Here is a 13,353-nt window from a genome sequence, read left to right as displayed (position 1 = left end):
GACTGTTTGTGTGCTCATCTCCATAACCTGTGAGCTCCTTAAGAGCAGAGCCTGTATCTCATTGCAGGGGCACCTAGCAGAAGGCACCGCACAGAATGGGTGTCTAGTAAACATTCGTAGAGTGAATAAAGACACGAAGTAATTGTGTTTCTTGATTTATGATACACACATACAACACATTCATACACTGCTGAGTTCTGGCCACCAACTGAAGATTATAATTTGCAGAATCAGTTTTGTTTGGCAGACAGAGAGGATTAGAAATTAAAATTTCAGACTTTATAACAAATGTTGGCGAGGATGTGGAGAAAAGGGAACCCTTGTACACTGTTGGTGGGAATGTAAATTGGTGCAGCCACTGAGGAAAACAGTATGGAATGTCCTCAAAAACTAAAATTAGAACTACCGTATGATCCAGCAATTCCACTCCTGGGTATATATCCAAAGAAAATGAAAACTCTAATTCGAAAAGATACATACACTCCAGTGTTCATAGCAGCATTATTTACAATAGCCAACACATGGAAACAACCTGAGTGTCCATCAACAGATGAATGGATAAAGAAGATGTGGTGTGTGTACACACACACACACACACACACACACAATGGAGTACTACTCAGTCATTTAAAAAAAGAATTTTGCCATTTGCAACACCATGGATGGACCTGGAGGGTATTATGCTAATTGAAATGTCAGACAGGGAAAGACGAATACTGTGTGGTGTCACTTATATGTGGAATCTAAAAGATAAAACTAGTGAATATAACAACAACAAAAAAGAAACAGACTCACAGATATGGAAAACAAACTAGTGGTGAGAGGGAAGGAGGGAGGGACAAGATAGGGGTAGAGTTCAAACTATTATGTATAAAATATATAAGTTACAAGAATATATTGTACAGGACTTCCTAGGTGCCACAGTGGTTAAGAATCCACCTGCCAGTGCAGGGGACACGGATTCGATCCCTGGTCCAGGAAGATCCCACATGCTAAGGAGCAGCTAAGCCCGTGAGCCACAACTATTGAGCCCGTGTGCTGCAACTACTGAAGCCCACACACCTAGAGCCCATGCTCCGCAACAAGAGAAGCCACAGCAATGAGGAGTCCATGCAGCACAACGAAGAGTAGCAGCCGGTCTCTACAACTAGAGAAAGCCTGAGCGCAGCATCGAAGATCCAATGCAGCCAATAAATGAATGAATGAATGAATGAATGAATTTAAAAAAGAATACATGGTACAACACAGGGAATTGAGCCAATATTTTGTCATAACTATAAATGGAGTATAATCTTTAAAAATTGTGAATTACTATGTTGTACCCCGACACATATAATATTGTAAATCAACTATACCCAATGAAAAATAAAGAAATTGACATACAAAAATTTTTTTTGCAGATTTTGGAGAAAGCTACCCCTTCTCTGGCCAATTGAGCTGAACAGTCCTGAAGGCGTGGTTATGTTTCACCTCTTCCTACCTCACAGCCACGGTTTGTAGGGTTCTTTCTGGCCAAAGTCACCACGGGCAAGGAGGACCCTTAGGACCGATGTGGTGTTCAGTGGCCTTTGAGAATGAACTCATGACCATTACTGTAGCTAGGTGCCAGGCAAGTGCTAACGCACTTCAGAAGCATATCTTGCCAAGCAGTCCAGTGAGGGTTACAGTCTGTTCCTATCTTCACGTCACAGCCAAGCATCCTGAAGCTTGGCGACCTTAGGAAGTGAAAGAACCCACAGCTGTTGAGTGGTGGAAGGCGGGACTTGGAACCCTAGCCTCTGACGGTGAACCTGCTCCCGAGCATCCTCTTTTCATCCCACAGGTGCCGAGCAGTCGGAGGCGTTTCCTATGCACGTAGTGGCCTGATCCTCTCCACACACCTGTGAGGTCCTGGTGAGCTCTAAGTCCCTTTCCCTGTGGCAGGCTTGATCCCTGGTGATCAGAGGGCTCAGAAAATTGACTGTGTCAAGCGTGGTTTAGCAGGTCAGAGGAGGGCTCAGATTTCTCACAGGACCAGAAGATTGGTTCCAGATCTTCTGTTGCCATGTAATTGGGGTGCGGGGGTTGCTGAGAGCCTGAGGTCAGCTGCCCTTGAGTCAGCTCCACTGGCACAGGAAAGAGAGAATCCTGAGAGTTTTGGGTTTTTCATGGCCTCATCCCCTCATCACAGCCCCAGACCTGAAGCCTCTGGTGCATTAATTGCCTTCGTAATGGCCCTGACTAAAGAGTACTTATAACGGAAGGTGAAGCGTTTGAGAAGGGCAGTAATTATGTCAATTGGCCCCTTCATTAACCATCCATTCATGCCCAGCACCCTGCCAGGCACTTCACATGCATAATCCAGTGAGCTGGGTGCCTGGACTCCAATCTCATAGGTGAAGAAACTGGGCTGAGGGAGAAGCAAATTGCCCAAGGCACACAGCCGGCTAGTAAGTGACAGAGCAGGACCCAAACCTAGGTTTCCGTTTTCATTCACATACTCATTCGTTGAGTGCCTCTGGTGTGCCCTTTCTGTGCGCTTTATCAGTCAACAAAAGGAACACAAATTCCTGCTCTTATGGAGCTTACATTCTAGTAATGCTAAGACACAGTCTGTATATTATGTATATAATGTTATGATATGACTAGGCATATCATATTCAAACTGCAGAAAAAGCAAAGACAGAAGCTATTAAGGGCTATGAAAAAATATAGAGCAAAGTAAGGGAGATTGGGAGCGCTGGGAGGTTGGCAGAGGGAGCAGATTGTAATAGGGCCTTGTTGAGAAGTAATATTTGAGTAAAGATTTGCAGGGTGAAGGAGATGAGGGAGGTAGCCACGCAGATATCTAGGGAAGAATGTTCTAGGCAGGGGGAGCAGCTAGGGGAAAGGCAGCTCAATTCCCAGGTGCCTTCGCTTCTACCCAGTGCCTCAAAACACAGATGAATGTGAGAGGACTCCTGTTCTCAAGGAAGGAAAATGCTTGAAAACAGATTGCAAGCCAACCAGAGTGACAGAGATCCGAACCAGCACTTAAAACAGCTTGGGAATGGAGACTGATTTCTGAGCCCTCGTTAGAAAACAGGCCTCCTGCCTGCCTACGTCCTGAGGAGAAAAGAGACGTCAATGTTACCGAAGAGGCTAGGGTCACCCTGGCTTTCACCCTCGATTAAAGCCTGCTTGCTGTTGCATACTCCTCTGTGGCCTTGGGTCTCTCTTGGGTTTCTGAGGGCATCTGTGATGTGCATTTCCTGGTGCTGGTCCCTTGGGGCTTCCCAATAGGGCAGCTAGGATGTACCCAGGCCCTCACCTTCAGGCTGGGTGCTGCACTTGTCCTGCTTCATTGTCTGGTTCCAAGAGAGGCGGATCTTCTTGATGCGGAAGTCTCCGAATCCCCTTGGTAGAGCACTTGCCTAAGTCAGAGAATAGGCTTCTCTGACTTTCCATGGAGAGGATGTACTTCCTGAGGCTGCTCTGCACCAATCCTGTGCTCTAAGGAAACTGACATGGCCTGATGTCAAGGAGTACACAGACTGCTCCAGAGATAGACAACTTCATTACATTCTGCAAGTGTCCACCTTGTCCTGGACTCCACCCATCCCTGAAATATAAGGTGGAAGCAGGTAGGTACCGCATCCTCTGAGTGGTACCCCTGGGGAGGTTGTCTAGACCTCCTCCTGTTGGCTTCCTCTGCTGGTCTTATTTTCCCTGGTCCTCAGACCTCTGATATGGCCTTGGTGTACCTCAATGTGAGAAAATACATACATACATACATACATACATACACACACTGGAAAGGGACTTCCTTGGAGGTCTGGTGGTTAAGACGCTGCACTACCATGCTTCCATTGCAGGAGGTGCAGGTTTAATCCCTAGTCAGGGAACTAAGATCCCGCATACCGCAAGGCACAGCCAAAAAGAAGTAAATAAATCAATAAGAGAACTATTTTAGAAATATTTCTGCTCAAGCTTCAGTTCCTCCCTTGGACCCAATTCTGGCGTTAGACTTCTGGCTTTTACCTGACAACCAGTGAGAAAGACACTCCTAATTCCTGACAAAATTGCAGGGATAGAGGTCTGCATATGGCTTAGAGGAGGGGTTCTGGCCAGCCTAGGTGGGTTCTTTAGACTTCCTGGAGAAGGGATGCCTGTGTTGTTCTAATGCCCCAACCAGGAAGGCCTTTGGTCTGGGCATGTGGTTCAGCCTCTGTAAGGAGACCAGTTGTCCCCTTGTGTGTATCTCTCTCTCTTTTTTAAAGATTTATTTTATTTTTTATTTATTTATTTTGGCTGCGTTGGGTCTTCGTTGCTGTGCTTCGTTGCTGGGTCTCTAGTTGTCGCTAGCGGGGACCACTCTTTGTTGTGGCGCTCAGGCTTCTCATTGTGGTGGCTTCTCCCGTTGCAGAGAATGGGCTCCAGGCAAGCAGGCTTCAGTAGTTGTGGCATGTGGGCTCAGTAGTTGTGGCTTGCAGGCTCTAGAGCACAGGCTCAGTAGTTGTGGCGCACAGGCTTAGCCAGGCCACGGCATGTGGGATCCTCCTGGACCAGGGATCGAACCTGTGTCCCCTGAACTGGCAGGTGGACTCCCAACCAATGCGCCACCAGGGAAGCCCTGTATATATCTCTTGCCTGCATATCCTTCTGCTCCCTTCACGGATTGATTCCTAAAAAGGAGATGAGCATGTAAGGGGCTTGAAAGTCGACGTTCCCATCCTCATAACAAGAAAAAGAAGCTGAATAAATTGAAAATCAATTACTCTTCTTAGATCCACTGGAGAACTGAAGTCTTCAGGGCAAACTGCTCTCTGCAAAACTAGAGAGACGGGTGGATACAATTCACTGAAAACAAAAGCTCAAAAAAGGAAGCCCTGCCAATGGAGCCAGTGTCAAGGTAGGAAAACTTAAACTGCAGTTGACGAATTGCTTGTAGACAAGCTTGAGAGTTAAAAATTTCAGGAGGTACAGTTGTAGAGAAGAGTCCAACATTTCTGTGAGTTTTATCTCCAGGAGCCTTACCAGCTCCCTACGGTAAAGAGTGAAGCAAAACTCCTTTGTGTTTCCAGCAGGGGTAATGGAATAGTAGCTCTTTTGAAATTACACCCAAAGCATTCTATTCTCCTTAACATGATCTACCCTCAAAAGAAACCACTTAACCAGAGACTAATTGACTGGGGTTCTACCAGAGCCTAACTGACCCAGGGAGGGAGAATACCCAGCTCCAGCCCACTGCAGCCTTTCATGTGGAGGAAGGGAAATGTCCAAGTCCAGCCCTAATTTGTCTTTCTGCCTCAATTAAGGGGAGTGGGATCAACAACTGGGAAACACTTGTGAAGGTCAAAGCGCTGGGACTAAAAGTTTGACACTAAAAGTTTGACACCTCTTCATAGGACTATAGAATTCTTCCCTTCCCCCAGCACCTTGCCACCACATCAGTAGGGCCCCTGCCTAACAAAACGGGATTACAGCTGAAAGAACTGGACATCTCAGACCTTATTTAAGAAGTCTCTAGGGAGACACAAAGACAACAGGGGAGACAAAAATGTGGACACCAGAGGACATTTTAGCCTCTGACACCTACAGGTGCAGCAAACAATAAAACACAGCCTAATTCCAAGCCAGATAAACATAAAGCCTTACACTAAAGGCCTATTTAACTCAGTTCCTTTTACATAGTGTATATCGTCTGGTTTTCAGCATAAAACTACAAGGCATACTAAAAGACAAAAAACGTGGCTTGGACAGATCAAGTTTCAGAACCAGACTCAGACATGGTAAAATGTTGGAATTATCAGACTGGGAATTTAAAACAACTGATTATTATGTAAAGAGCTCTAATGGAAGAAGTGGACACATGCAAGAAAAGATGGATAATGTAAGCAGAGAGATGGAAACTCTTAAGCAACAGTCAAAAGGATCAATGATCCTTGAAAGACATAATATACCAAAACTCACACAAAGAAAAATAGATAGGGAATTCCCTGGCTGTCCACTGGTTAGGACTCTGAGATTTCACTGCCGAGGACACAGGTTTGATCCCTGATTGAGGAACTAAGATCCTGCAAGCTGTGTGGTGCAGCCAAAAAGAAAAAGAAAAATAGATAATCTGAATAGGCCTATATCTATTAAATAAATTGAGTTCGTAACTAATAACCTTCCAGAAAAGAAAGCACTAGGCCCAGATGGGTCAACTGGTGCATTGTACCAAACATTTAGAAAGAAGAAATGGTATCAGTTCTGTACATTCTCTTCTAGAAAGCAGAAACAGAGGGAATACTTCCTAAATCAGTCTGTGCAAGCAGCATTATCCTTATACCAAAATCATATAAGAAAAGAAAGAAAAATACAAGTTGATATCTCTCATGAACAAAAATGCAAAATCCTCAAAAAGTTAGCAAATTGAATTCAACAATGTATAAAAAGAGTTAGACACCATGACTAGTGGAATTTATTCCAGGTATGCAAGGCTGGTTTAACATTCAAAAATCAGTTAATGTAATCTGTCATATCAGTAGGCTAAAGAAAAATTATATGATTATATCAGTAGATGCAGAAAAGAGCATTTGACAAAATCCAACACCCATTCATGTTAAATACTGTCAGTAAACCAGGAATAGAGAGAACTTCCTCAACTTCATAAAGAACATCTACAAAAGAGCCCTGTAGCTCACGCTATAGCTTACTACGCCTATTCAGTGTTGTACTGGAAGTCCTGGCTAATTCAGTAAGACAAAAAAAGAAATAAAAGGTATACAGATTTGAGTATTTTTTTGCAGATGACATGATTGTCTATGTAGAAAATGCCAAAGAATTGCCAAAAAGGCAGAAACAAAAACAAACTCATAAACTAATAAGCAATTATAGCAGGGTGACAGAATACAAGGTTAATATACAAAAGTCAATTGTTCACCAGCAATGAACAATTGGAATTTGAAATAAAAAACACAATACTATGTACCAAAAATAAAATAGTAAAATAAAATAAAAAGAAACACTTAGGTATAAATGTAACAATATGTACAAGATCTATGTGGGGTAAACCTACAAAACTCTGGTGAATCAAATTCTAAATAAATGGGGAGATATTCCTTTTACAGGGATAGGAAGAATCAATATTGTCAATATGTCAGTTCTTCCTAGTTTTGTCTGTAGATTCAACATAATCCTAATCAAAATTCTAGCAAGTTATTTTGTGGATATCAACAAATTGATCCTATATTTTATATGGAGAAGCAAAAGACCAATAATAGCCAACACAATTATTGAAGAACAACAACAAAGTTGGAAGACTGCCGCTATCCAGCTCTAAGACTTTATGTAAAGCTACAGTAATCAAGACAGTGTGGTGCTGGTGAAAGAACAGACAAAGAAATCAATGAAGCAGAATAGAGAGCTCACATACAGACAACACAAATGTAACCAACTGATCTTTGAAAAAGAAATACAGTTCAGTGGAGAAAGGATAGTCTTTTCAGTGAATGACACTGGAACAACTGAACATGCACTTGCAAAAAAAAATCTCGACACAGATATTTTACAAAAATTAACTCAATGTGCATCAAAAACCTAATATAACTGCTAAGATATAGAACTCCTAAAAGATAACATAAGAGAATAACTACTGACGTTGGCTTTTGTGATGAGTTTTTAGAAACAACACCAAAGATCACTATCCATGAAAGAAAAAATTGATAAGTTGGACTTTATTAAAATTAAAATGTTCTGCTCTGTGATGGACACTGTTAAGAAAATGAAAAGACAAGCCACAGACTTGGAGAAAATATTTGCAAAAGACACATCTGGTAAAGGACTGGTATCCAAAATATACAAAGAACTCCCACAACTGGACAATAAGAAGAAATGTCAACCCAGTTAAAAATGGGCAAAAGAGGCCTTCCTTGGTGGCACAGTGGTTAAGAATCCACCTGCCAATGAAGGGAACATGGCTTTGAACCCTGGGCCGGGAAGATCCCACATGCCTCAGAGCAACTAAGCCTGTGGCACCACAACTACTGAGCCTGCACTCTAGAGCCCACAAGCAACAACTATTGAGCCCAAGTGCCACAACTACTGAAGCCCACATGCTGAGAGCCCGCGCTTTGCAACAGAAGTCACCACAATGAGAAGGCCACGTGCCACAATGAATAGCCCTCGCTCGCCACAACTAGAGAAAGCCCGTGTACAGCAATGAAGGCCCAATGCAGACAAAAGAAATAAATACATAATAAAATAAATCTTTAAAATAAATAATTTTTTTTTAAAAATCAGCAAAAGATTTGAACAGATACCTCACCAAAGAAGATAAACTGATGGCAAATAAGCATATAAAAAGACACTCAGCATCATATGTCATTAGGGAATTGCAAATTAATACAATGAGCTACCAATACACACCTATTAGAATGGCTAAAATTCAAAATACTGTCCACACCAAATTCTGGCAAGGATGTGGAGCAACAGGAGCTGTCATTCATTTGCTGATGGAGTTATGAAATGGTACAGCCACTTGGAATACAGTTTGGTAGTTTCTTATAAAACTAAACATACTCAGGACTTCCCTGGTGATCTGGTAGTTAAGACTCCGTGCTTCCATTGCAGGGGTTGCGGGTTTGATCCCTGGCCAGGTAACTAAGATCCCACATGCTGCAAGGCTTGGCCAAAAGAAAAAAAACCAACTAAACTAAACATACTTTTACTATCCAACAATTGAGCTCCTTGATATTTATCCAAATGAGTTGAAAATCTATGTCGTCACACAACTCTGCACATGAATGTTTATAGCAGCTTTATTCATAATTGCCAAGATATGGAGGCAACCAGATGTTGTTCTTCAATAGCTGAGTGGATAAACAGTGGTACATCCATACAGTGGAGTATTTTCAGCAATAAAAACAAATGATATCAAGTCATGAAAGTATATCTTAAATGCAAACTGCCAAGTGAGAGAAGCCAATCTGAAAAGGCTACATGTTGTGGAAATCTATGACATTCTGGAAAAGGAAAAACTATGAAGACTGAAAAGATGGGTGGTTTCGGGGTTGAGGTGGGGGTAGGGAGGGATGAGTAAGTGGAGCACAGAGGATTTTAGGGCAGTGAAACTTGTCTGCGGGACTGTAACACAAATCACACATTGGTCAAAACCTGCAGAATGTACAACACAAAGGGTGAACCCTAGGGACTTCCCTGGTGATCTGGTGGTTAAGACTCCACACTGCCAGTGCAGGAGGTGCGGGTTTGATCCGTGGTCAGGGAACTAAGACCCGCGTGCTGAGCGGTGCAGCAACCACCCCCCACCAAAGAAAACCCAAAGAGTGAACCCTAATATAAATTATGGACTTTATTTTTTATGTACTTTTTAAATGTGGCCACGCTGGGCAGCTTTCGGGATCTTAGTTCCCTGACCAAGGATCGAACCCGGGCCGGCAGTGAAAGCGCTGAGTCCTAACCACTGGACCACCAGGGAATTTCCTTATGGACTTTAGCTAATTATAAATATCAATACTGCCATCAGTTATGACAAATGTAGTACACTAATGCAAGATGCTAACAGTGGAGATACTGGAGGAGGCCTGAGGGGAAGAGGGGGTGTATGGAAACTCTACTTTCTTCTCAGTTGTTCAGTAAACCTAAAACTGCTCTTTTAAAAAAGGGGGTTGAGGGGAGACATGAGGACTGGGAAGCCCATGAAGAGGGAGAGCCTGCTACTTCCCATGGCCTCCCACAGAGGGCTTCTGGGCTTAGTGGCAAATACCACAATATGGAAAAGTCTGGGCCTGAATAATTACTAATTCAGGTTCCATTCTAAGTGCTTTACAAAGATTATCTCATTTAATCCTCTAGCAACAATCCTATGAAGTAGGAACTATTAACATCCACACTTTACAGAGGAGGAAGTAGAAGCACAGAGAAATTAAGTAACTTGTTCAAGATTGCTGTAAGTGGAGCCAAGATTTAAATCTAGATATTGGAACATATAACTAAAGCGGGGAAAGAGCACATGGAGTTGACTTGTATGAGATTCCACAGTGAGGCTTCCTGGATGTATAGAGGTTGGCAGAAGGTCTTGGGGACCAGGAAAAGGATGCCATAAGCAAAAGCAGTGCCCCAGTCCTTCTTCGGACCACTAGTGGGAAAAACAAACAAACAAACACATAGAACTAAATCACCACATGCAACTTTTTTCTCATTCTGTGAACTGGGCAGTCTATTTTAATGAGGCAAATCACCCCAACTGCACATCCTGAGTCAGTACAAATGCCTCTGTTCCAACCTGGGGAGGTTTAGGGTCTCTTTCAGCTGGGAGGTCAGTCTTTGTAGGACCACTCCCACAAACACCCTATCTAGGGACTGACTGGGGGAATAGTTTCTGAAAACTGGTTGAGTTTCTTGAAACAGGAATCCAGTTTTGTTGTTTTTATGAGGAGAGTCTATTGCTGGAGACAGTGTTGTGAAACAGGTACTTTTCAATCACCTCATAACACTTCTGTCTTTATTTACCACCAGTGTCTTTGGCTTGTACACACTGCCTTCATGGTCCTCTGCCCGATTGCCACTCAGTCATGGGGGTCTGGCCAGTCCCTCTCTTTCATCTTCACTACAATCACCCCCTGTCCCTGTCTCCCTCTCTCTCACGTGGACCACTGCACAGCTGATCCCAGGCTCCCTGTGTACTTGTCAGGGTCCAGCCAGGAGACAGAAACCACATCAGTTATTTGAACAGAGAGATAGTTGTGCAACCATAAACACTATCTGATTTCAGAACATTTTCATTGCCCTCCCCCCAAAAAACCCATACTCACTAGCAATGACCACCCATTCCCTCTTGTTAACCACTCATCTACTGTCTGTGTCTATGGATTTGGCAATTCTAGACAATTCATATAAATGGAATCATACAATGAGTGCTCCTTTGTGTCTGGCTTTCTTCACTTTGCATAACATTTTCAAGGTCCATCCATGTTGTAGCGTGTATCAGTATGGATATACTGTATAGATTGTGTGGATATAGCACATTCTGTTTATCCATTCATCGGGTAACAGACATTTAACTTGTTTCCGCTTTTTGGGTATTATGAATAATGCTGCTCTTAACATTCACATATGTTTTTTTGTGCTGACATATATTTTTATTTCTCTTGGGTATATCCCTATGAGTGGAATTGCTGGGTCATTGTGGTAACTCTGTTTAACATTTTGAGGAATTACCAAATAGTTTTCCACAGTGACTGATGGCTAATGGTGTTGAGCATCTTTTCATGGCTTTATTGGCCATTTGTATACCTCTTTGGAGAAACATCTATTTAAATCCTTTGCCTATTTTATGTTTTATTTTATTTTATTTTTGACTGCATTGGGTCTTCATTGCTGCGTGCGGGCTTTTTCTAGTTGTGGAAAGTGGGGGCGACTCTTCATTGTGGTGTGTGGGCTTCTCAGTGTGGTGGCTTCTCTTGTTGGGGAGCACAGGCTCTGGGTGCACAGGTTTCAGTAGCTGTAGCACACGGGCTCAGTAGTTGTGGCACACAGGCTTAGCTGCTCCTCAGCATGTGGGGTCTTCCTGGACCAGGGATCAAATCTGTGTCCCCTGCATTGGCAGGCAGATTCTCAACCACTGCACCATCAGGGAAGTCCCTTTGGCCCATTTTAAAAGTGGGCTATTTGTCTTTTTACTGTTGAGTTGTAAGAGCTCTTTATTTTGGATAATAGATATAAGATATTTATTTGGATAATAGAAATAATCTTATCGAAGATAAGATTCACAAATATATTTTCTGATTCTGTGTGTTGTCTTTCATTTTTTTATAGTGTCCTTTGACAGACAGAATTTTTTTATTTTGATGAAGTCCAATATATTTCTTTGGTTGTTTGTGCTTTTAGTGTCATACCTAAGAAATTGTTGCCTAACCCATGGTCACTACGATTTACACTTATGTGTTCTTCTAAGTGTTTTATAGTTTCAGCTCTTACATTTAGGTCTTTGATCACTTTCGAGTTCATTTTGTTTATGGTGTAAAGTAGAGGTTTAAATTTATTCTTTTACATGTGTGTCCCAGCACCATTTATTGAAAAGACAGTGTTTATTCATTGAATGGTCTTAGTGTCTTTGTCAAAAATCAATTGACTAAGCATGTATGGGCTTATTTCTGGACTCTGAATTATATTTCATTGATGTATACATCTATCCTTATTCTAGTATCACACTGTCTTTACTATTCTAGCTTTTAAGTAGGTTTTGAAATTGGAAGTGTGTGTCTTCAAATTTTCTTCCTTTTTGTTCGAGATTATTTTAGCTACCCTGGGTCCCTTGTTGTATGAATTTCAGGATAAGCTCTCCATTTCTGTAAAAAGGCCATTGGAATTTTGATAGGGATTTCATTGAATCCGTAGGTCAATTGGGGGCCCCTTTTAACAGTATTAAATCTTCCAGTCCACAAACATGGGATGTTTTTCCATATTTAGGTCTTTAATTTCTTTCAGCAGTCTTTGGATGTTGTATTTTGTCAAATGCTTTTTCTCACATCTATTGAGTTGATGATATGGTTTTTATCTTTGATTCTATTAATGTGGTGTATCACATTAATTGATTAACATATGGTGAACGTTCCTTGCATCCCAGGGGTAAATCCATGTGATCATGGTATGATCCTTTTGAATTCAGTTTGCTAATGTTTTGTTGAGAATTTTTGTATCAGGAATATTGGTCTGTGGTTTTCTTATAGTGTCTTTATCTGATTTTGGTATCAGGGTAATAATGCTGGCCTCATAAAATGAGTTTGGGAGTGTTCCCTCTTCAGTTTCTTGGGAAGATTTTGAAAATGATTGATATTAATTCTTCTTTAAATATTTTGTAGAATTCGTCAGGAAACTCCCTAGTCCTGAGTTTTTCTTTGGAGATTTTTGATTACTGATTCAATCTCCTTATTGTTTGTTCTTATCGGCATCTGAACGGCTGCTGCAACCTTCCTGTACCCTTCTACATCCTGTGCCTCAAAAACTAACAGTGCCTCCTCAAATAAAGAAAATCCCTTTGCCATTTCCCATATCAAGAGTCTCTTCGGTTCTTCAGTTACTTCTCCTTCCTCTTGTTGTCCCACCCTCTCAATTATTTTCATTTTTGTTTCCATCATTATCAGTTGGTGCGGCTTAGCAGTACCAGTTACATCACCACTGCTTTTATGCCTGCTTTCGCACAGTCTGGGCTTGAAAGAAAGACACTGTACTACTGTACTCTATACAGTACTGTACAACAAAATACACAAAAGCACAACCACTTGTAGAGAACGCACGCATGTGACAATGTATGCCAAACATGTGAACTAACTTATGTGGTTGGATGTGGGAACGCATGTTTGCATCTTTGAAAGTTCACAACTTGAAGGT

Source organism: Hippopotamus amphibius, chromosome 7 (genome assembly GCF_030028045.1).
Source record: "Hippopotamus amphibius kiboko isolate mHipAmp2 chromosome 7, mHipAmp2.hap2, whole genome shotgun sequence".
NCBI lineage: Eukaryota > Metazoa > Chordata > Mammalia > Artiodactyla > Hippopotamidae > Hippopotamus > Hippopotamus amphibius.
The sequence above is the reverse complement of the archived record's forward strand: the minus strand, read 5'-3'. Positions refer to the sequence as shown.